This window comes from Simochromis diagramma, unplaced genomic scaffold, assembly GCF_900408965.1.
Source record: "Simochromis diagramma unplaced genomic scaffold, fSimDia1.1 OVJJ01000606.1, whole genome shotgun sequence".
NCBI classification, from domain to species: domain Eukaryota; kingdom Metazoa; phylum Chordata; class Actinopteri; order Cichliformes; family Cichlidae; genus Simochromis; species Simochromis diagramma.
Genome location: NW_024387233.1, coordinates 23,961 through 49,441, shown reverse-complemented (window position 1 = coordinate 49,441; position 25,481 = coordinate 23,961). Strand labels below are relative to the sequence as shown.

The 25,481-nt window shown below is 44.4% G+C and overlaps 1 long non-coding RNA gene across 1 annotated transcript; it reads left to right on the top strand.

The window, feature by feature from the left end:
• Positions 1–4,602: 4,602 nt before the first annotated feature.
• Positions 4,603–9,309, top strand: LOC120746908. The gene is made up of 2 exons (XR_005698971.1): positions 4,603–5,194; positions 7,985–9,309. It is a non-coding gene; the product is annotated as an uncharacterized LOC120746908 (long non-coding RNA).
• The last annotated feature ends 16,172 nt before the right edge of the window (positions 9,310–25,481 follow it).

The following is a 25,481-nucleotide window of genomic DNA, read 5'->3' as shown; positions in this document are numbered from 1 at the left end:
ACACACCGGACTCTGTCATAACTCTGGATGGCTTTCAACTGGTTAGAGCGGACCGGAATGCAATGGAGAGTGGTAAGAGGAGAGGTGGGGGACTAGCAATGTATGTCAATGAGAGATGGTGTAACCCGGAGCACATCACTGTGAAGGAACAGAGCTGTACCAAAGACATTGAACTGTTGGCAGTTAGCGTCCGGCCATACCACCTGGCCAGGGAATTTTCACACGTTATTGTGCTGACTGTTTACATCCCACCCTCGGCCGACGCTACAGCAGCCTGTGATTACATTCACTCCACTGTCTCTCAGCTACAGATGGCACATCCGCAGTCCCTCATTATTATTTCTGGGGACTTCAATCATGCCTCACTATCTGTCACTCTCCCAAACTTCTTCCAGTACATTGACTGCCATATAAGGGACAGCAAAACCCTGGATCTATTGTTTGCCAACACAAAGCAGGCTTACAGTGCATCACCCCTCCCCCCGCTTGGCCACTCAGACCACAACCTGGTCCTTCTCCACCCCACCTACACTCCTATGGTGAAGAGGAACCCCCCCACGAAGAAGGTGATAAGGGTGTGGTCTGAGGAATGCACTGAGGCCTTAAGAGACTGTTTTGAATGCACAGACTGGCAGGAACTCTGCAAGCCTCACGGTGAGGACATCGACACCCTCACTCACTGCATCGCGGACTACATTAATTTCTGTGTTGAGAACACTGTGCCTACCAAGAAGATACAGTGTTTCTCAAACAATAAACCGTGGGTCACCCCAGAACTGAAGGCCCTGCTGTACAAGAAGAAGAGTGCTTTCTGGTCGGGAGACAAGGAGGAACTTAAGAAAGTCCAAAAGGATCTTAAATACAAGATCCGAGAAGGCAAGGAGTGCTTCAGGAGGAAGATGGAAAACCAACTCCAACAGAAAAACGTCAGAGAAGTCTAAAGGAACAAGAAACAAATCTCTGGACATTTCCAGGACAATGGAGGAGCCACAGTGTCTGCTGGCCGGGGGTGGGCTAACGACTTGAATCTGTTTTTTAACAGATTTGACAATGGCCCACTTATCACCTCTCCCACCCCCCAGGTTCCATTAACCCCCCTCCATTTGCCACCCCCCCCTCCGGGTGCAATGCCATTGTCACCTGAGCTCTCCTCTCACCACAACCCTGCTTCACCCCACACATCTATCCACAACAAAGCGAGCCCCACCCCCCACTCCAGCCCAGCCTCACATCTACGCATCATCGCACACCCCAAGGAGCCCAACCACTTCAGGCCTGTTGCCTTGACTTCTCATCTGATGAAGACCATGGAACGGCTCATCCTGCACCACCTTCAGCCACTGGTGGGCTCAGTGTTGGACCCCCTGCAGTTCGCCTACTGTTCTGGAATTGGGGTGGATGACGCTGTCATCTACCTGGTACACCGATCCCTCTCTCACTTAGAGCAGGCGGGGAGCACTGTGAGGATCATGTTTTTTGACTTCTCCAGTGCTTTCAACACCATCCAACCCGCACTACTGAGAGGGAAGCTGGAGGGAGCCGGAGTAGGCAAACAGCTGACTGCATGGACCATCGACTACCTTACCAACAGACCACAGTATGTGAGGCTCCATGACTGTGTGTCCGAGGTGGTAATCTGCAGCACGGGGGCACCACAGGGCACGGTTCTCTCACCTTTCCTGTTCAGCCTTTACACTTCAGACTTCTGTTATAATTCGGACGATTGCCATATACAGAAGTTCTCAGATGATACAGCCATCATTGGATGCGTATCAGACAGGAATGATCAGGAATACAGGGGGGTCATCAATGACTTTGTTGGCTGGTGTGAGACCAACGTACTCCAAATCAACGCCGGCAAGACAAAGGAGATGATCATAGACTTGAGGAGGAAGTCCCCCCCTACAACACCGGTGAACATCCAAGGGAAAGACATTGAGATCGTGGACTCTTATAAGTACCTGGGTGTTCACCTCAACAATAAACTGGACTGGACTACAAATACAGACGTCCTGTATAAGAAGGGCCAGAGTCGACTCCACCTGTTGAGGAGACTGAGGTCCTTCGGAGTCTGCAGGACTCTGTTAAAGACATTCTATGACACTGTGGTAGCATCTGCCCTTTTCTATGCAGTGGCCTGCTGGAGGAGTGGATGCTCGGACAGGGACAGGAGCAGGATTGACAAACTGGTGCGGAGGTCTAGCTCCGTGCTGGGATGTCCCCTGGAGTCTGTGGAGGTGGTCGGTGAGGGGAGGATGTTAGTAAAGCTGACATCCATCATGAACAACCCACATCACCCACTGCATGAGTATGTGAGTGGGCTGAGCAGCTCCTTTAGTCAGAGACTGAAACACCCTCGCTGCAGGAAGGAGCGCTTTCGCAGATCATTCATCCCAACAGCAGTTAGACTCTATAACTCCTCAATCACGCTGTCATAAGTCAGTGGACACTGTGAACATCCACGGTCACCACTTCATGCATAATGGACCTTCCATGACCTTCCAAGCTATATAGTTTGTCTTCCATATTTCCAACTATATCCATAATCACATACTGTGTATGCTACCATTGTATTACTTTTTTTCATTGATTGTACTTAATTGTATTTTTGTATTTCCTTCTGATATCTGTACCTGAGCAGAGGTGACGCAAAAATTTCCCCGTTGTGGGATCAATAAAGTCTTATCTTATCTTATCTCTTAAAAGTATAGACCTGCTACATATTTAGTGCCATTCTGAGTTAATATTAACATTTGTGTATAAGGACTCATTGAGTTACTTTTAAAAAATCAAATGGCTTATTGGCTATTTTTGATCTAAGATATATATTTTCAATTTTTTGAGCAATATAAAAGATAGACTAATCCATTGTGATGCGACCCTTTGAATTTGACCTCCACATTTTGAAGCATCAGCCACAATTATCTCCAAGTAAGGAAATGGGATGTTTACACTGAGCATATTTGTCATAATTACTGAAATATTTGATGATGTCATGTTCAGAATTTGTATATGCAGATATTTTGAAGAACATCTGCTTGCTTTACTTCTGAGAAACTCTGCCTATCTAAGATGCCCTTTTTATATTCAGTCATGTTAAGATAATTGTCTAAGACCCTTCGAGTGGCCTCTAGAAGAACTGCTGGATTTGGCACTTCTGTGCCAGCTTCAGTTTTCAGCCCATTAAGTTTTGTCTTGGTTTGCACTCGCACTTGGTGGGAGTTCATGTGCTACTACCACATACTAAACATTTCTACATATTAAACAAATATCTAGGACTGCCTTCTTACACTTGTACAATATTCCTAAAATTAGAAATATGTTGTCTCTCAGTGAGACTGAAAAACTAGTTCATGCATTTATTACTTCTTTGTTGCACTTTTGTAATTCATTATTATCAGGATGTCCTAAAAACTCGCTGAAAAGCCTTCAGTTAATCCAAAATGCTGCAGCAAGAGTGCTGACAGGGACTAGAAAGAGAGAGCAGATTTCTCCTGTTTTGGCTTCCCTTCATTGGCTTCCTGTTAAATCCAGAATTGAATTCAAAATCCTGCTCCTCACATACAAGGTCTTAAATAATCAGGCCCCATCTTATCTTAATGACCTTGTAGTACCATATCACCCTATTAGAGCACTTCGCTCTCGCTCTGCAGGCCTACTTGTTGTTCCTAGAGTATTTAAAAGTAGAATGGGAGGCAGAGCCTTCAGTTTTCAGGCCCCTCTTCTGTGGAACCAGCTTCCAGTTTGGATTCAGGAGACAGACACTATCTCTACTTTTAATATTAGGCTTAAAACTTTCCTAGTTATGCTGCAATAGACGTAGGCTGCTGGGGATTCCCATGATGCATCAAGTTTTTCTTCTTCAGTCACCTTTTTCATTCACTATGTGTTAATAGACCTCTCTGCACTGAGTCATATTCCAATAAATAAATAAATTATTATTAATCTCTGTCTCTCTTTCACAGCATGCATTTTGTCCTGTCTCTCACTCCACCTGGGAGTAGGTGGTTCTCCTGGAGGTTTCTTCCTGTTTAAAGACAGTTTTTCCTTCACCTGTCACCAACGTGCTTGCCCATAGGGAGTCATATGATTGTTAGGTTTTCGGGGGGGGTTGTATTACTGCAGGGTCTACCTTACAATATAAAGCACCTTGAGGTGGCTGTTGTTGTGATTTGGCGCTGTGTAAATAAAATTGAAATAAATGGAACTAAAAATTGATCTGCTTGAAATTCTCTTTTCTATTAAGCAGCCTTGTTGCTAACATGACTGCATATTGTTGTTGTTGTTGTTACTATATTTCAAACATGTAAACAATATATAGGTACATTTAGTAAAGAAAATAAGAGAGAGAAAAAAATACTACATAAAAGTCAATATATTTCAATATAATTTCTTTTTATCAAGCCTTCGTGCTGTTTCATCCTCGGATTTTAAACTAGTATTAATTTACGGTTCATTTTGTTCCACGACTGCATTTCACTCATTGCCTCTGTTTGTATCTTTGTCATTGCAGGACCAACATGGAGCAGGAGGTCCGAGCACTCAGGAGGCCGACAAGCCTCAAAGAAGAAAGGGAGAGAAAAAATACACCTGTGACGAGTGTGGGAAGGCTTTTACTCGGCCTGGAAACTTAAAAACACACCAACTCATCCACAGTGGTGTTAAAGCATTCAATTGTGACTTGTGTGGAAAGTCTTTTACTCAAAAGAGTGCCCTAAAAACTCATCAAAGCCTCCACAGTGGAATTAAAGCACACACCTGTGATCAGTGTGGGAAAAGTTTCACATGGAAACAAGGCTTAGAAAGGCATAAGCTCATCCACAGTGGAGTTAAAGCATACACTTGTGATCAGTGTGATAGAAGTTTTACTCAAGGTAGCCACTTAAGGATTCATCAAGTTTCCCACTCAGGAATTAAAGCATACAGCTGTGACATCTGTGGGAGAACCTTCAGCCATATAGAGAATCGAAACAAACACCAGCGGATTCACACTGGGCAGGATGTGTACTGCTGTGATCAGTGTGGCAAACGATTTGTAGCATACAAACATTTACAAATCCACAAATTTACTCACACTGATGAGAGACCCTATAAGTGTGACCTGTGTGATAAAGCTTTTAACGCTCCATATTCCCTGAAAGCACACCAACAGATCCACACCAGAAAGAGACTCTTCAAGTGCAGTTACTGTGAGGTATGTATTTGTATTCTCCTCTCCTCCTCTCCTTTCGATGCGACAGAGTATCTAATCAATTCAGGTTATTTGTTTGTCTGTTTGTCACCAATGTATCATCCACAGTTTTCATGATGGCGTTTTCAAAGTTTGTGTGATGGTAGACACTGATAACTGCTTGAAAAGTTTTAGTTTTGTAAAAATTGGGTCATGGTCACAACGAACATGAAAACCAGTGAAAACTTTAAATTGTGCACAATTTGTATTATCCACAATACTAGGCCTTGGAGGACATGAGCATCTAGGTTGGCTAAGCATTTGAACTTGACCTTCATTCTTTGTGCCCAGGGTTAAAGTTTCAAGAAACCATATTGAGTATTATATCACATGCTAGGGCATGGAGAGAGCTGTACATCACACTTTCTTTTTTTTTTTTTTTATATGAAAACCCTCCGCTATGATTTGCTACCTTATCATGGTGAAGGGTTTTGTGTGTCCTGGAGATCCCAGGTGCTATGTTGGTAGAGTCTCCCATGGCAAATTGGTCCTTGACTGAGGGACAGGCAAAGAGTGATTCAAAAAACCTGTGTGAAAGAAAAATCTAGGGAACAGTTCACCTTGCCCTGGGATAGGGTTACCCGGGCATCACCCTGGCCGAGGCCTGGGGAGGGTACCTGAGGGTTAGCACCTGGTGTCCAAGCCTTAGTTCAGGGTTGGCCAACTCCAGGTCTTGAGAGCTGGTGTCCTGCAGGTTTTAGATAACACCCTGGGTCAACACACCTAAATCAAATGATTAGTTCATTACCAGGCCTCTGGAGAACTTCAAGAAATGTTGAGGAGGTAATTTAGCCATTTAAATCAGCTGTGATGGATCAAGGACACATCTAAAACCTGCAGGACACCGGCTCTCGAGGCCTTGAGTTGGCCACCCCTGCCTTAGTTACTGGGACCCAGCTGGGCACAGCTCAAAGAACGGCCCACCACCTGCAGGAGGCACCACACTGCATTTGGGTTTAGTGCACTCTCGTGGACTGATCCCCGGCTACCCAGGCTAGTGATTGGGACATTGAACAACACCTCTCTGGTTAGAAAGGAGCCTTAGTTATTGCATTTGGTTCAGAGGTACCAGCTACATACAGTCAGGCTCATCTGAACGTGAGGCTTGGGCTTGGAACCAGTCTGGATTTGCCCTTTGTGTGAGGTGTCGGCCTTGGCTGGGTACCTTAGTATCCCTTCGGGTTGCTGCCGGTATGGTGGAGTTTCTCCAGAATGAGAGGGTTTGTTCCCTATTCCTTTGTCACTGAATAGGTCCCGACAGTCGTCTGTGCTTATGGGCCGATTGACAGCTTCAAGCATGGGTGTCGAACTCCAGGCTTTGAGGGCTGGTGCCCTGCAGGTTTTCCATAACATGAATTATGTGATTACCGTATTTTCCGCACTATAAGTCAGACTTAAAATCCTTTTAATTTTCTCAAAAATCGCCGGTGCGTTTTATAATCCGGTGTACTTTATGTATGAATTCTGGCTGTGTTTACTGTTACGGTAAACACTTCAAGACATGTTGAAGTAATTTAGCCATTTAAATCAGCTGTGTTGTATCAAGAACACATCTAAAACCTGCAGGACACCACCCATCGAGCCCTGGATTTCGACACCTGTGGTTTAAAGTGTTCGGCCTTCTTGGAGTCCGTGGTTGGGGTGCTTGAGGGTGCTCCCCCTGTGGACTCATCCTATTGGGAGACTGGAAGTTTTTACAGCTTGGCAAAAGTCTTGAGCCAATACTTCTCCAATTATATGGTAAAGATAATAAAATACACAATTTTAGTATGTAATGCATCAAGGTCCTAGGTCAAAGGTCAAGGTGACACAAAATAGTAAGAAGCTTTTGCTTTAGTTTCCAATGTGTCATCTGCAGTGATGGGAATAACGGCGTTACAAGCAGAAAAAGAGAGAGTGAGTTTTGAGTCGTGAGAGATTTGTGATGTTTAGCGTGTTTGGAGTGTGTAGTTAATGTGTTGCCTTGTGTAGTTAGTGTGTAGTGTTGTGGATAGTTTTGTGTTGTGTGTCAGAACAATGAGGCGACTGCTGTCTCCAGGTAGAAACAGGAGTGATACACCTGCTGTCAGACCTGCAGGTATCAGGCTGTGATGTTTCCTTTATAGTGGACAGAAATTTTTGGAGTGGCACAAATATTTTGTGTGGCATCTTATTGAATGCAGAACACCTGATTGTTAGAAAAGTTAGAAAAAATGGCCAATTATACCCTGGACCCCAGAGGGTTAAACGTTTTTTTGTTTGTTTAAGTAACGCAATAGTTACTTTTCAAGTAATTAATTACTTTTAGAATATTGTAACTCAGTTACTAACTCAGTTACTTTTTTGAAGAAGTAACTAGTAACTATAATTGATTACTTTTTCAAAGTAATTTGCCCAACACTGTTCATCTGCCAGCTTTACAGCACTATATTAGTCTTCATTCTTTATTTAGTGAGTCAAACAAAATTCTGTTCTGGATACAAATTTGGGGTAACATTAAGTTAAGCGCGTGTGCATCTTGAATATGACGTGCTTATACTTTTTTGTATAATTTTAGTTATAGTAGTTCAGTAAGGTAAGTGCTATGATCCAAATCAGGGGTGTCAAACTCCCCTGATTTGGATCAAGGACACATCTAAGGCCTGGAGTTCGACACCTGCGCTCTAAACAGTAAAATGTAATTGGACATCTGCAGAGATGCTCTTTATTTCAGGCAACGTTGAGGATAAAAATGTTGAAGTGACTGACTGACACTGTGTTTGTGTCTTTGTTTAGAAGCAGAGCGACACAGATGGATGCAGTTCTCAACTCTGTCGTTGCTGTGGTGGCGGGAAAGAATTTTTTTGTGACTTTTGTGGAAAAATGTTCAGTCAGCAAACAAGCCTCAAAACACACCAGCGAAGACACACTAGACACAAACTGAACTACTGCAACAAATGTGGGAAAGGCTTCCCCACTCCAAGTACATTAAAACGCCATGAACTCATTCACAGTGGGGTTAAAAAGCACCTCTGTGATCAGTGTGGGTCATCGTTCATCAGTACAAGTCAGCTTAAAAGGCACAAGCGAGTCCACACAGGAGAGAAACCATACAAGTGCAGACACTGTGACAAAAGCTTCTCACATTCAGGTAATCGTAACCTTCATGAAGCTACACATTAAAAAAAGAACTATAGCTGTGACCAGTGTGACAAGAGCTTCAGGAATCTCATGTGGCAAATGAACGGTTTCACTGTTACCAGTGTGCTAAAACATTCACTTCATATTCTGCTCTCTGCAAACATCTGCAGGATCATGAAGGGCTGAAATCATTCCCATCACTGGATCACAGTGAATCAAAAGAGAGAGAAAGAACAGAGACTGAAAACCCTTGAGATCAGGCTCCACAGAGTTCAGATAGAATCTCCTCCTCCCCCTTTTGTGAGTGTGGACGCTTCCTGTCTTTGCTCTTTAAATGCTTTTCTTCTTTTATTGATTTTTATGCTGACTTTTCCCTTTTTTCCGTATGAGCTTACCTGCGATAGCTTCTGGAAACTTATAGATCATTAGGACTAAAGCGTTCTTAACAGAAACAGCAACATTTTTATAGTTACCGTATCTTCAGCGCTCCGTGTGTCTGTGGCCTAGACACAGCTAAAGCCTGATTACAGCGTCTGGACACCGAACAGCCTCAATAGCCTGGAAAGGTGCTAACCGCTAGGCTAACTAGCAACAAGATGCCTTCCCTGTCCACAGATGACTACCACAGCCTCCTGCAGAAGATTCATCGCTTAGAGGTAAACATGGAGGTAAATGGACTGTGTGGAAATGAAACAACCTTGCCTTTGATTCAAAACAATGGCGATGAGCAAGCTAGTACACAGCTAAGGAGCACAGATAACATGACCAAGAAAGTAGACTCTGTGCATTATAATAAATCCTCAAGCGATAATCCCCCCCCTTATGCGCGTCTTAAAACCAAGACACAAATCATGTCTCAAGAAAGGGGGAGGACGTATCACAGGCAGGGCACAGTGAGCTGAAATCTCTGAAACCGACTGGCCTTCACTTCCTACGAGACAGAGAAGCTCTTCTACCCAGGAAACAGGACTGGACAACCGTGAATAGGAAGGTTAACAACAAACCTCCAAAACAACTGAATGTGAAACTGCAGAACAGATTTGCTCCACTATCAAAGGACCCTGGATCTATATCGGACAACCATCCATCTAAAAGCAGCGAAGTAAGGCCTGAAAATCCACGGGGAAAGCTAAAGGCTAGGCCTGAAACTCTGATTGTGGGTGACTCTGCCGTAAAGGATGTACAAAGCATGTGCAGTAAGAACTCTTAAGTCCTCTGCTTTCCTAAGGATATGGTCAACAACCTGAAGGAGAGAATTCTTCAAATTGCAGTTGAATATCCAACTGTGACAAACATTGTTCTGATGAGGCAGCTATGAATGAAAATGTTCTGCTCGTCACATTTTAAGCTTTCTAAACTGTTCTGCTTCAGTGTTCATGTCGAGTGGTTCGCTTTGTTCTAGCAGTTGAATGAAGAAATCTGTTGTCGTGTTATCAAGTTTTTATTGAATGTATTTAAAAACGTGTTCTGCAGATGTTTTCTTGTTAAGGTTGTTGGTGTTGTGAAATTCTGCAACAATTAAATAAAAGTTTAAAATGTTAAATTAAGAAACAGTTTGAGCCTTGATTTCACTTCCTGTATTTCAGAGTAAAGACTGAAGTGACAGTCAACCTGATGTAACAGCCAAGAAAGATTTAGTTTGTCTATGAACAGTGAACACCTGTGTGGATCAACGCGCTTGTTTTCAAAAGGTTTCTCCAGGCATGGAGAAGATCCAGGCCCCAGACATCCAGAGGCCCCAGAGTGTGAGAGCCCAAGGAGGACCACTGGAGGGGCATCCGTGCCACCCTCTGGGAAGAGCTGAGGATTCCCAGACGAGGGGTCACCCAGCGGCCACAGAAGCCAGAAGGGGCTGCAGTAGCGTGCCCGCCAGCTCTGCCGGCATCCAGCTGTGCCAGAGTAAACCTAAGGGTCCCCGCACTCCCCAGAAGAGGCCTGACCAAGCCCCGGACCCAGGCCCTGCTGAGCAGCCACCGGGAGTGATCTGGTATATATCAGAGCGCCCAGCCCCGGACACGAAGAACCACCAACGCACCGACACCTGAGGGCATCAACCACCCCATACCTCCCTCATGTGTAGTATTGCTGCGTGGAGCCCAGAGGGATGAATGAATGAATGAATCAAGGCTTTATTGGCAACATGCAGGTTGCCCCGCAGTGGAATAGAACCCCCCCCCCCAACTTACACACACAACATAGACATCACATGGGAATACAGGTCGGAGATCGGCAGCGTTACAGAAAAACACGGAAATAGTACACGACAATGGGAAAGTGAAAGAGGAAAAAGAGACCTCTACTCGTGCTGGGCTCCTATAGAGAACAGGAAACAAAAAAACTCCTCTGCACAGAGAGCACATAAATGTCCACAGTACAACATTATAGAACACATGACAAGCCACAGGGTTGGGTAGGGGGTGAGGACTAATCCGAAGGAAACACAGCAGTCATCCTGCCCTGCGCTATTATTCCAGCGTGGACCCAGACCCGCCGTGTTCTCCAGGAGAGGACAAGCATCGAAGGCATTTGGAAAGGGAGAGGGAATGAGTGAGTGCTTATTAGTGTTAGTGTATGTGTGTCCAGAGTTCAGCTGAGACAGTGTCCTCTGCCCTATCAGGCTAAGTAAACAGTCTGCCAGCCAACCCAGGTGGCCTTGCATGGAGTGGGAAGAACAGTCAACACACAGTCGTTATCAGGGTGTTTTTGTTCGGCTCCAGCCTTGAGCCCACAGCTGGCGCCGAGGAGGTAGCCGCATTATGATGTTGATTTTTCTTTTATGCGAAAAGCTCAGGAGAATTTGAAAGCTGTTCTTTAACACTCCGACACTGGTCTCTCAATCTCCCGTTGGAGAGCCTCCCCATGATGGTATCAAACTTCCGTTCCGTGGTGTTGTCATTCTTTTGCTCAGATAGCCGATTCTGAGAACTCACAACTGCAGTGAGCTGTTCTGCGATGTGATCCAACTTTTGCTCAAAGGTGTCATTTTGAGCACGCCTCTCCTTGATGTAACCCAGTATACACTCGGAGGTGTTATTCTGAGTCTTCACGGCAGCTGTAAGCGTCTCCAAGGTCTTAACCATGCTGCTTTCAATGAGCCCGTTCTAAAGTCGCTCCTAGCATATCTGCAATAGAGCGTTTTCAATGCGTACTAAAAACCGTCCTGGGACTCACCTGAGTAGCTCACTAAAAAGTTATGTGCACCCCTGGTTAGAGTCTGACAGCTGCTGGTAAGAATGACCTGCAGTAACGCTCCTTCCTACACTGTGGGTGTAAAAGTACTGCTGAACGAGCTGCTCAGTGCTTGTACCGTCTCATGCAGAGGTGGGAGGTGTTGTCCATGATGGATGTGAGCTTAGACCAGCGGTCCGTCATTTGTTTCGTACCAGGTCGCGAGAGTTGAGGCTCAAGTATGAAATGTATGGTTTTCAGGGTTTTTATCGTTAACTCGGTTTCCCTGCGACTTCTCCCGTGTGTTATGAATAGATTTTAAATATTTACATGTTACCATAGCGACCAGAGAGCATTAAGGGGCAGAGAGGAGGATGTTACTCTCAGTGTTGTTGGCGCATTTCAGGAGGAGGCTGCTAATAAAGTTACACAATTACATAGTGAATTCAGGTTTATTATTATATTTACAAAATATCGCAGTTTTTGTCTTGGTCATATCATTTTATTCTGTTGTATTTATCTGCAACACCTTAAATGCTGGTCTGGGAAAATATGTTTTGACATTAAACTGGTCTGTGGTGCAATAAAGGGTGAGGACCGCTTGCTTAATACATGATAGACACCAAATACACAACAAACTCAAAACGCTGGGTCAAATGACCCAGAACAATGACAAGGACATCTATATTGTCTACATCTATACATAGTGTTGCAATGCTACGAAGGAACTGCAGTGTTTGGAGGAGTTAAACATGCCAGCTAACATTAATATTCTGATTCAAAAGTTTCCATTGAAACTGAGAGAAAAATGAAACAGGATCTTCAAGAGGACTGGCCAAAGAGCACGTTTCCCAGATTTTGGATAACAAATGGAGTTTCAGCTGTGCAAAGGGTCATAGCAAAATGTTTATGCTGTAAACTGTATGGAGGAAAACCCAGCCAACAGTACAGCGTATTCCAGTTTTTTAAAGAGAGAAAATTGTTGCTGGTCGACGTTCCAGTTCACACTCCACACCAGTTGGTGGCGGTAATTCACCATTTTGTTGTTTGACAACCGCAAATACAATTTCTAGGAAGAAGAAGAAGAAGGGGCGGAGCAAAGTGAGGACGCTCCACGAGAGGAGGTGTTTGCACAGAGAGCTGTTTTTTCATTCAAAGAGAATAAAGTAGTACCAACGTTTGGATCGATATCTGCATCGATCTGCCCACCCTTGTCTCCTGGATCGTAGCTGAGATCAGCGTGAACCACGTGGGTCTCTGCTCCCTGATCTGTTTCCTGTGTTTGGAAAGAGTTGCAGCTTCATCGCGGAGTTTCTCTCGGTTTGTGGGCTCATCTAAAGGTAAGCACCGAGCTAACTTTACTGTGAGTTCAGTTCATGTTGAGTTTAGCTCCTGAATGAGGTCTTCTGCTGCTCTCCTCGGTGTCTGTTCACAGTTTATTGTGAACACGTTGAGAGAAGAGTGAGAGAGTGTTTGGAGAAAAACACCAACTAATCATTAGCTCAGCATGCTGGGAGAAGTTGGAGCAGAAAAGTCTTTTCATTGTCCCTGCAGCTGTTTTTCTGCCTGCACCAAACCTCTACAGCCTCATTTCTATTTGAAGTGATAACAGGAAATGGATGAGAGCGATCTGCTGCAGTATCAGGGTCACAATAAACTTTATTGTCCAGCTGCTGTGGATGAACACATGAGAGGAAGTGAACTCCTACAAAGTCTCATTTTAATGAGTGTGGCTGCTGTAAAGTGATGCACAGGAAGATGTTAACAAAAACTAATGAAACAGAGATGAAAGTAAACAGTGTTCATATTTGAAAGCACAGAGAATAAAATATATTGTGGTGGTTAACGTGCAGGAGAGTGTGAAGAATGTAAAAATGTCTTCCTGTGTCAAACACAGCTGCAGTCAAAGCAGGAAGGAAAGCACTGAAACCACTGATCAAAGCTCATTAATCAAAGACTGCTGATCAATGGCAATGAGTACCATTCCCGCTGCAAGGGATCAGTGGTTGTTGATCAATGATCATGAGAATTTGCATATTAATGCTCAATAACTGACCTCCCAGCCCATTGTTCCTTCAGTGGTTCTAGTTTCAGTCATTATGCAAATGCACTGTTGAAGATTGGGGAAACCTGCAGTCAGCTGAGACTGAAGAAGTCACTTGGATGAGTGACGGAAAGTTTCTCCCACAAAAAGCTACGTCCAGATGAACAGAATCAAAGTTTGGGGAATGGTGGAGTTTGGAGAGCGGCACCATGGGGGCTGGAGAGACTTGTGAAGTGGTGATCAGGTGTGGGCCCCTGTTATTATGAATGGTGGGGGTGGGGGGTGGGACTGGGGGGCTGAAGGAGTTGAAAGTGTGGGGTGGGGGAGTAACAGGTCTGTCCCTGTTTGTGGAAACCACAGGAGGAGCTGTTCAGGCTGTTGCTGGGTGTGAATTGTTGATGGAGTCTTTAAACTTGTAGTTGCTGTTTTCCAGACTGAAGCAGAGTCGTTAGCTGAAAACTGGTTTTAGAGGTTCATTCAGGACACCTTCTCAGGCTCTTACAGCCTTACCTGTATCATAACAAAGTGTATAAACCCCAATCCACCTTTAACATGGTCCTTCTCCCAAACCTTCAAATAGGACTTTCTGGCCCTGTCATAGTAAAGGGCTGCTTAGAATATTAGAGCCAATGTCACAAAGTTCCTCCTGAAGTATAAGTGAGTGAGAGAGTTTCCTCACTTTGCAGCACAACACGTCTCACAAGATTTCTACAAGCAATCAGAGTGAAATTTGTACTTTGTGTTGTCAGATGAACATATGAGACACTTTGACTCTTCAGTGCAGTGTGGAGCCTAACAAAGATCTGTTTTGTGTCCCAGCTGATCAGCAGGAGGAGAAGAGTCTGACGGAGCAGCAGAGGAACATTTTCAGCCATCTGGACTCAGCTGAGTCACTACAGAGGAAACAATGAGCTCAACACAGAAGGTGAGGAAAATATCACAGTTTCACCAAATAATCAGTGTTGAAATCTCCCAATTCTTTGAATCTTTGGGCTGAAGGAAGGACAATACTCGGTGTATAAATGCTCAATCAACAATCATTTATTTCCATACAATTCAACACAAAGAGCATTTAGAACCATCATGATGGGGAGACATGCATGAAGAGGGTCACAGCGAGTCTCGAAATGGTGACGTCAAGATCCAAGATGGCGGCGCGTGAACAACGCGAGGCTCAGTGTCTCTCCAGAATCTGCTATTTAGCGGTTTTTTATCTACTTTTAACCGGATTATTCGTCCAGAATTGCTGTGCGTTGCTGACCTACAGCAGACAAGAGCTTCTGGACATCTGGACTCACAACTCCAACAGTTTTATCGCCGATCTCCGACTCATCCCAGAGATCTCCAGAACACCGGAGGCTGCCCACTCTCCCCGGCCGGGCGGAAGTGCACGCAGACGGCGCCGAGATCGTAAACAAAGGCGAGGTAGGCGCGGAGGGCTACGGGCTAAGCTAAAGCTAACACCACACCGGCTGCCTTTACCCAGTATTTTTCTCGCCAATGTCCGTTCTCTGGCAAACAAAATGGATGAGATACGGCTCTCCATCACTAACAACAGACGGATTATGGACTCAAATGTCATGTTTTTCACCGAAACATGGCTGAACAACAGCTGCCCGGACAATGCTATCGAGTTAGCAGGACGCCACACACACCGAGCCGACAGGCTAGCAGATGACTCCGGCAAGACCAGAGGTGGAGGTTTGTGCATTTATATTAACAATGCTTGGTGCATGAACTCCACTACTACTGAGAGTCACTGCTCACCTAATGCGGAGTTTTTAATGGTCAAATGCAGACCTTATTATCTCCCCAGAGAACTCACTTCTATCATACTCACTGCCGTGTATATACCCCCCGACGCTAATGCTAGGTTGGCCATGAAAGAACTTTCTGCAGCCATTAACAAACACCAGAATAAACACCCCGAGGCTGCTTTTATTGTTGCTGGCGACTTCAACCACACCAACTTAAAGACAGTCCTCCCCAGATTCCACCAACATGTCTCCTGCCACACCAGAGGAGACAAGACTTTAGACCATGTGTATTCCAACCTGGCTGGAGCCTACAAAGCCACACCCCTCCCCCACATTGGACAATCGGACCATCTCTCCCTGTTCCTCACACCTCGGTATTCACCACTCATCCAACGTGTGAAACCTGCTGTGAGGACAATTAAAGTGTGGCCAGAGGGGACAGACGCAGTGCTCCAGGACAGATTTAAAAACACAGACTGGAATATGTTCACCCACACAGACCTGGACCAGTACGCCTCATCTGTACTGGATTACATCTCCAAAACCACAGACAGTGTCACCACCCAGAAACGGATCACCATGTACCCCAACCAGAAGCCTTGGATGAACCGGGATGTTCGTCTCCTCCTGAAGGCCCGCAACACTGCCTTTAGGTCAGGAGATGCACACGCCTACAGTACAGCCAGGGCTAATCTAAAGAAGGGCATCAAAAAGCCAAACACCATTACAAAAAGAAGGTAGAAGAACACTTCTCCAACTCCAACCCCCGACGCATGTGGCAAGGACTCCAGACCATCACAGACTACAGGACCACCAAACCCTCCCCCGCATCCTCTGATGTCTCCTTCCTCAACGAGCTCAACAACTTTTATGCTCGTTTTGAGCGAGGGAACCCCACAACCACAACCAAAGCAGACATGACGCCAGACCACCAACCTCTGACTCTCTCCCCCACCGATGTAGGAGCGGTGCTGAGCAGGATCAATGTCCACAAGGCTGCAGGCCCTGATGGCATCCCCGGGCGTGTTCTCAGAGCGTGTTCTGGGGAGCTTGCAGGAGTGCTCACAGACATATTCAATCTGTCCTTGGCCCACGCTGTGGTACCGGCCTGCTTCAAATCCACCTCCATCGTCCCGATACCCAAAAACTCCAACCCATCTTGCCTCAATGATTACCGCCCAGTAGCACTCACCCCCATCATCACTAAGTGCTTAGAGCGACTGGTCCTATCACACTTCAAATCCTGTCTCCCCCCCACCCTGGACCCCCACCAATTCGCATACCGCCAGAACAGGAGCACAGAGGATGCAGTCTCCATCGCAATGCACTCTGTCCTCTCACACCTGGACAACAACAACACCTACGCCAGAATGCTGTTTATAGACTTCAGTTCAGCATTCAATACAATCCACCCCTCACAACTCATCAGGAAACTGACAGACCTGGGCATCAGTTCCCTCATCTGCAAATGGTTACTGGACTTCCTGACCAACTGCCCCCAACATGTCCGGCTGGATAACCACTGCTCATCTACCATCACAATGAACACCGGTGTACCACAAGGCTGTGTGATGAGCCCTTTCCTCTACTCCCTCTTCACCCACGACTGCAGACCTGCTGATGGTTCCAACACCATCATTAAGTTTGCAGATGACACCACGGTGATTGGCCTCATCAGTGACAACGATGAGGCCGCCTACAGGGAAGAGGTGGATCGTCTGGCTGAGTGGTGCGACACAAACAACCTGCTGCTTAACACCGAGAAGACCAAGGAGCTCATCGTGGACTACAGGAGGAATGCTGACCCACATCCACCCATCCACATTAAGGGGACGGCTGTGGAGCGTGTGAGCAGCTTCAAGTTCCTGGGAGTCCACATCTCCGAGGATCTCACCTGGACGACCAACTGCTCCAAGCTGGTCAAGAAGGCTCACCAGCGCCTCTTCTTCTTGAGGACTCTGAGGAAGAACCACCTGTCCTCAGACATCCTGGTGAACTTCTATCGCTGCACCATCGAGAGCATCCTGACCAACTGTATAACAGTCTGGTACGGGAACTGCTCTGCCTCGGACCGGAAGGCGTTGCAGAGGGTCGTGAAAACTGCCCAGCGCATCGCCGGAGCACCACTTCCTGCCATAAAAGACATCTACAGGAAGCGATGTCTGAAAAGGGCTGGGAAAATCATCAAAGACCCCAGTCACCCATCGCATGGACTCTTCACCCTCCTGCCCTCTGGGAGGCGCCACAGGAGCCTCCGGACTAAGACCACCAGGTACCGGAACAGCTTCTTCCCCACAGCTGTCAGACTCCTGAACTCTGCCTCCTGACATCTGACCCACGTTAAACTCATGGACTGAACATACACACACCCACAACCACCTACACACACACACAATGGACAACTGTACCCTCAAACACACAATAATAACATGGACTGAACCACCACTCACAACCACTAGCACTAGCACCTCTGTAGAAACTATCTACACCCTCACTTATCTTAACTGCACTATTGTATAGCTCTGTGTAAATAATCATTCTGTACATTCGATAATCTTTAATCCTACAACTGTTTACAACTTGCATAGTTCCCATTTCTGTATAGCTGTATATCTCAGATTCTATAAAGTTATTTATTTCATATTCTGTATAGTTTTTCATATTTATATCCTGTTCATATCCTGTACATAGCTTGTACTCACTACAGCCTGTACATACTTATAGTTATAGAATATTCACAACATACTTCATACCGTGTACATTATAACATACCATAATAGACCCATTTCTGTAATATACTCACATATCTATATTATTGCTAATATATATTGTAATATATCTATATCACTAAAGCACTTCTGGATGGATGCAAACTGCATTTCGTTGCCCTGTACCTGTGCATGTGCAATGACAATAAAGTTGAATTCTATTCTATTCTATTCTATTCTTATACCCTCTAGTGGCCCCCACCTAGTCGTAAAAGCCCAAACATTCACATTCTTTCTCTCTTACGGTGCCTAAGTTATGACCTCGGCTCCCTGTCTTCCTACAAAGGTGGAGGTATGGAATGTAGTTTATCTCTTCTGCCCTAGACGCAGAGTCTCCTGAACAATCTTTCTTTTTATGATTCAACTGTAAAGCATGTCAAGAAAACAGTGCAACACATTCACAGCAGATCAAGGATACAGAGTGATGCACACTTATCTAATAAACTAATAAGTGAATATGTTCTTTTAACTCAAAAGTATAATGAGAACTAAACTACATACACGGCACACCATCTAAACTAAAGGATAATATATGACCTACACCAGCTAACATAATTCAACTACTTTAACTACATATATAAGATAACATATAATAACAGAATAATCTCACAATCCCCCTTTGATCTCTTGTTTTTCCAAAGAGATCACTTACAACACACACTCCAGGGTCGAAAGGTCCAGTTCTCCTTGGTCCTGAGGCCCTCTGTCCCCCTTTAACGGGTGGACCATATGTGGGATGACCTCTGTTGTTTGTGGTTCAGATGCAAGAAAAGTTAGATTTACAACATTATTGACATGCTGTTAGAATTATATTTTTTCTTTAAGGCTCATATACCCCCCATTATTTTATATTACACAATTACCTCATAATTTGTATCACACATTTATGTGCTATCCTTTTTACTGCACATAAATAAGCATTGTAGAATAGTTTTGGATTTAGACTGTGTCAATGGAAACTTGTACTTATTAGTTAGTATAATCTTTTAGTGATATAAGTTCGCATATGATAGAATACTGCATGTAGTTATTTGTATTAGGAAATATTTAACCATGTATGCTTAGAGGCGTCTAATCAATTGTGTAGTGACAGGATGTGTGATCTCTAGCAGGCCGCAAAAGGCTTGGTGTGCACTCCAGGAATGCACCCCCACATCTTAGGAGCACGAGAAGAACTTGTACCTTGTTTTATTGTTTTAACGTAGCTATGTCTGTTTTAGTCTAAGTGCCTTTTGTTTAGATGAACTGCTGGACTTCCTCACCATGTTATCTAGGGTGAACCATCTAGGGTGAGGGGAAGACTATAACAGCAGTTACAGATGACACTCCCATCACTCCCCAGTTCTCCCACAGCTTTATTTTGGTGCTCCAGTTTTCCACTCCCATTTTAATGCCACCTTATACCTTTCAAATGTACTTAGACTAGAACCTCTGTCTAAGGAGCTTTTAACCTTTATTTTTATTGCTGCAGCTACCAGTATCTTCCAGTTGGGTGATTCTCAGCTTCTTTCTTCGACCTCCGGGGTTAGACCACCCTTTAGTCATTGCACAGTTCTGGGGATTATTCTGCCCCGATTTCAAACAAAGATCTGTGTGTTTTGGGATCACCGCCGTGTCCCCCTTTTTACCAAGAGTCTCTCGAACCTCGTTGGTCTGGTGTTCCTGGTTTTCGCCAACCCCTTCATGGTTATTGCTGTGTTTATGGGATCCATCTTCTCCAGGAGCCCAAACGCCATGACACTTGACCCCAGTTGCTGTCTCGGCAGTCCCTACATCTGCCTCTGCTGTGAAGGGTCCTCACATCTCTGTGTCCCCGTCTGGTGTCTGTTCCTTTCTCTGCAAGAGACAGAAAACCAAAACACCTCTCTCCCTAGCCTTGATAATCTAATATTGTTATCCATTGTTGTTCTAATGATTCAAATTTGGTTTAAAATATTATGTTCAGGACTCTCTGACCCAGGGACTTACTCTACTCATAATCTATGTGTGTGTAAAAGAAATCAAAAATTAATGAACCCTTTCTAAGTCTAACACATTATATGCTTAAGTTTTACCATAGCTAAATTATTAAACACACAAATAACGTCATAAGATGTTCATAAAACCATTGTTTGATGTTCGGACTCAACTCCCACTTTCCCCTTTTTGACACACTCCCCTGTGTCAATTCATTGGAGCTAGACAATTAAGAACTCTGTTCTGTCTCTAAGTTTTGGAAAATTTTATGCTTGTTGTCAAAATTTGAAGAATTTTAATCATAAGTAAAAGTTATGGCGTTATCATCCCCCTCAGGGCTTAGCTTTCCCACTTTTAGTAATATTCCTCCCACAAATATTCGCACTTACCCTGCTTTGGTGTGAAAACTGTTGGTGTGGTCAAGTGGGTGCTATAGAAACAACAGCTCAGGACAGAACAGTTATCAGTCATGTACTTCATACAAATTTTGCATATGTTTTATTTCATATTGATCCTCTGAGTGTAATGGTACATTTTAATTTGAATTTATCCAAACTAAACACAATAGGCTTTTCTTTCTTTACTTTGCTCTTGTTCTTTTGCAGTACCACATCCTATCACATGTCCCTGTCGATTATATTCTACTTTTAATAACTTACTATTTCAAGCGAGAACCTAAATCCCGTGGACCAATGTTTGTTATTGCATATCTCTATTTTGAATGTGGCAAGTCATTCATAGGTATTGTTAAAGTTTTGGCGATTTTCCTCTATAAAATTTAATTAACTTTTTTACAGTGGCCTGCTATGGTTAATAGTAACATATTCCCGTCATGAGTGATATCAAAAGTTTTCTCCACTGTAGCATTTGGCATTCCCAATAATATAACATGATACCTTAATCAAAACACAGCTAATATAGCACAGTTTTCTTAATGCAAACATCAGTAACTCAGAATTAGCAACCAAAGTGTTAAGTCTGCAGTTCATACTTATGTGAAGCTACAGTCTCCTCCTCCAGTCTCTCTTATCCTCCTGCTCCTGAAAAAACAAAACAAAGCGAAGCATCCACCCTTCTCTTGCCGGCTGGGTGAAGTGTTTGTCGGCATTTACTAATCCTAAAGTTGGTGCAGTCTTTGTCTCAGTCTCAAGTCAGTTAGTTTTAGTCGTCAGTCCATCACAATCCATTCACATGCATTCATCCACACACATTCATACCAGATTTTGCTGATAATGGAGTCTCACGCGCGACCTATTCGAGCATCCATCACCAGCAAGATGACGTCATCATTTTAAAAGGAAACAATTCTCTGTTCTTTTGTTCTGGATTGACCCGCTGCAATCCTTTTAAACTCAGGACTTCTCATGTGATCAGTGTCCCATATAAGTGAATTTCTCTCAAGCCAATTACAATCATGGAGAAGCACACTTTGCAACTGTTTTTGTAAGAATATTTCATAGCGCTTTAAATTTCAATCTTTCAGGCCTGGTTTAAAGAGCTGATTGTTAAATCATGGACTCACAAAATATCAACATATCACCACCGGTGGATCACACCACTAAGATGTTTTTATCTCAGTGCACTGTAACAAAAACGAAAACAGACATAACCAACAAAATACTACTAAAATAACACAAACTAGAGCCCGTTGCAGACATGTCCAAGCATAAAACTATCCTTCTCTCGCTTACGAGAAAGAACACAAGCCAAAGCTCACTGATAACATCAAGCTAGCGCTAAGCAAAACCAAAAAATCAACCAGAAATTCACAGGAACGTTTTGCTTCCTGCCGGGACAATATTGTGTGGGAATGAGAAGCTCAGGTGCCGTAACACCTTTTGTTCCTCCTTGAATTAAATCTCAATCACAGAAAATCCCATACTCCAACCTAAACTTACACTATTAATTCATCATTTTCACTCTGTGCCACTGTTCCTCATCAGGGCTGTGTGAAGCACCGCAAAGAATTCAGTCAAGGCCTTGAGCCATAAACAGACATCACGCACAGACATTGTTTTCATAACCAAACCGTTTTAGACCTTATTCCTAAAATCTACATAAATGCTCTCTGGGTGACATATAACACATTCTACGTAATCAATGGTAATCAATGGCTCCTCATAAAAATTATGCATTGGGATGTTTGTGTGCAGCATTTTGCATATCAGCATAAGCATTTGTTAGCAAAGCATTCTTCATTGCATCAGCGTGTGTGTGTGTGTGTGTGTGTGTGTGGATCACTTCTCAGTGAATCAGCATTCCAGTGTGTGTGTGTGTGTGTGTGTGTGTGTGTGTGTGTGTGTGTGTGTGTGTGTGTGTGTGTGTGTGTGTGTGTGTGTCATTTCTCACTCACTCAACGAGTGCACGTGTTCATGTGTGTATTTCACTTCATTCTGAATCTGTGTGTGTGTAGACGTGTGTGTTTGTGTGTGTGTGTTTATGTTCATCACTTTCCTGTTCTGGTGTTCTGGGTAAACCATGGCCTGAAGCATGCCCTGGGGTCCTGCCCTCCTCCTTTTCAGTTTGTTTGCGATCATTGCTGCTGCTGCTGCTGCTCAAAGTTCAGTCCGTCCTGGTTCTGACCCCAATTGGGGCAGTCCTTTCTCCAGTGTCCATGATCACCGCAGGTGAAACCTGCATCTTCTCCTGTGTTTTTTGTCCATTCTGAGGTGCCTTCTGTCCTCAGTTACTCCTCCTGTCCCGGTCACGCCCTTTTTGCTGCCCGATCCTCCGTATTGGTCCATCACTATCCTCCACAGTGTAAATGCAGAGTTATCACAGTCAGCATTCTTTTGCTCGGCCTTACTTTTCCTTCGGGCTTGGCGGGCGTCTCGTCACAGCTCTGTCAGCTGACGCAGTCTGGGAATTTTCCCCCGTGTAGTGAAACGGGCCTTAGGTTTAGTGCTCTCCGTCTCTGCTGCATGAGATCGCATTCCTGCAGCACTGTTGACTTTTTCAGGTTGTTGTTGTGGGTCCAGCTGTTACAGCATTTGGTCAGTGTCACGTAGAGGGGAGAGCAGGAGTCCAGTCAGCCTCAGCTTTCCGGGCCGGCAAAGCAGCCTGTAATTAAACATACAGAGAAAAAGCAAACAAAAAACAAAAAACAAAAGCAAACGAACAGGAAAATGATGTTGTGTTGGCTGTATTACAACGAGAGGGGAGAAACACCGGGACCAGGCCTTGTGTCAGCCTTCTCTCCCCTGTTTTTTGTTTTTTCTCTCCCGATATAATCAACTCATAACCCACCAAGTTGACAGGACAACATGCACCTGTTCAAATTCTTAAGATCCTGTTTAAACTCACAAAAGAGAATTTTCTTTCATTCAGTAATCACTTGTATTAATCAATCAACAGAAAACGTGTCACAATTTGAATCCTTTACCACTAAATTTGTCGTGTCTTCACTGGTTGGTCAGACCAGTGTCTTTTTTTTCTTTGAAGTTAAGTTGTTGTCCTGCAACCCAGAGAGTTTATTTGTCGGTAATGTATTTATCCTTTAACAACAGGTGTATGTTAAGTTTCGCTGCTCTAGCCTTGCTGGAAAATCTTCACGTGTTCATGAATGTAAGCTGTTTCTTCATTGCGTGTGTGTGCATTTGTAGGCAGGCAGGTTAATTTTAACTTTTTCTCAAACTAGGCGTTTACTTTTTATTTATATATATATATATATATATATATATATATATATATAATTTTTGTATATATGTATGTATGTATGTATGTGTGTATATGTATGTATGTGTGTATATAATAATGTTTTTAAAAAAGGTAAATGAGTGGGGGGGGTTTTTTTTTTTTTTTTTTTGGGGGGGGGGGGGGGGGGGTTTAAAACAAGCTTACTTAAGGTTTACTTTTGTGTGTGTGTGTGTGTGTGTGTGTGTGTGTGTTGTGGCATATATCTATATTGATATTTATATCTATGATATACATATGATCCTATATATACTTCTACTATCGTATATGATATATCTGTGTGGTGGTATATGTTGTGTTTAGTTGTTACTCTATACTCTATATCTCTATACTATATGATATATCTATATACTTATCGTATAGAATATATATATCTATCGATACTTATACTACTATATATCTATATTATACTACCTACTCGGCTAGATGACAGGCACACTGGTCATAATGAGTGGGACACAGAAGGGAATTGGCAAGAATACCGAGGCGCAACAACCAGCTACTGGTAGACAGAACAGTCAGCCGAGACTGCAAGACCAGACTGACCAACCTGTGCACTGCCTGGATTGATTACAAGAAGGCCTATGACTCAATGCCCCACAGCTGGATACTGGAATGCCTAGAATTGTACAAGATCAATGGGACCCTAAGAGCCTTCATCAGGAACTCAATGGGGATGTGGCGTACAACACTAGAGGCCAACTCCAAGCCCATAGCACAAGTCACCATCAAGTGCGGGATCTACCAAGGAGATGCTCTGTCCCCACTGCTGTTCTGCATAGGCCTGAACCCCCTCAGTGAGATCATTAACAAGACTGGCTACGGATACCGACTACGGAACGGAGCAGTTGTCAGCCACCTCCTGTACATGGATGACATCAAGCTGTATGCCAAGAGTGAACGAGACATCAATTCACTGATCCACACTACCAGGCTATACAGCAATGACATTGGAATGTCGTTCGGACTGGAGAAGTGTAGTCGGATGGTAACAAAGAGAGGGAAGGTAGTCAGAACTGAGGGGATTGAACTACCAGAAGGCAACATTGCAGACATAGAGGACAGTTACAAGTACCTGGGGATCCCGCAGGCAAATGGGAACCATGAAGAGGCCGCTAGAAAGGCTGCAACCACCAAGTACCTGCAGAGGGTCAGGCAAGTCCTGAGGAGTCAGCTGAATGGTAAGAACAAGATCCGGGCCATCAACACGTACGCCCTGCCCGTGATCAGGTACCCTGCTGGGGTAATAGGCTGGCCAAAGGAGGAGATAGAAGCCACTGACATAAAGACAAGAAAGCTCCTTACCATGCATGGAGGGTTTCACCCCAAGTCCAGCACCCTGAGGCTGTACGCTAAGCGGAAGGAAGGGGGCCGGGGACTGGTGAGTGTCAGCACCACAGTCCAGGATGAGACAACGAACATCCAAGAATACATTGGGAAGATGGCCCCAACTGACCGAGTGCTCAGTGAATACCTCAGGCAGCAGAAACCCAAGAAAGAGGAGGGAGACGAGGAACCATCATGGAAGGACAGGCCCCTGCACGGTATGTACCACCGGCAGATAGAGGAGGTGGCTGATATCCAGAAATCCTACCAGTGGCTGGACAAAGCTGGACTGAAAGACAGCACAGAGGCACTAATCATGGCAGCACAAGAACAAGCTCTGAGTACAAGATCCATAGAGGCTGGGGTCTATCACACCAGGCAAGACCCCAGGTGCAGGCTGTGTAAAGATGCCCCAGAGACAATCCAGCACATAACGCAGG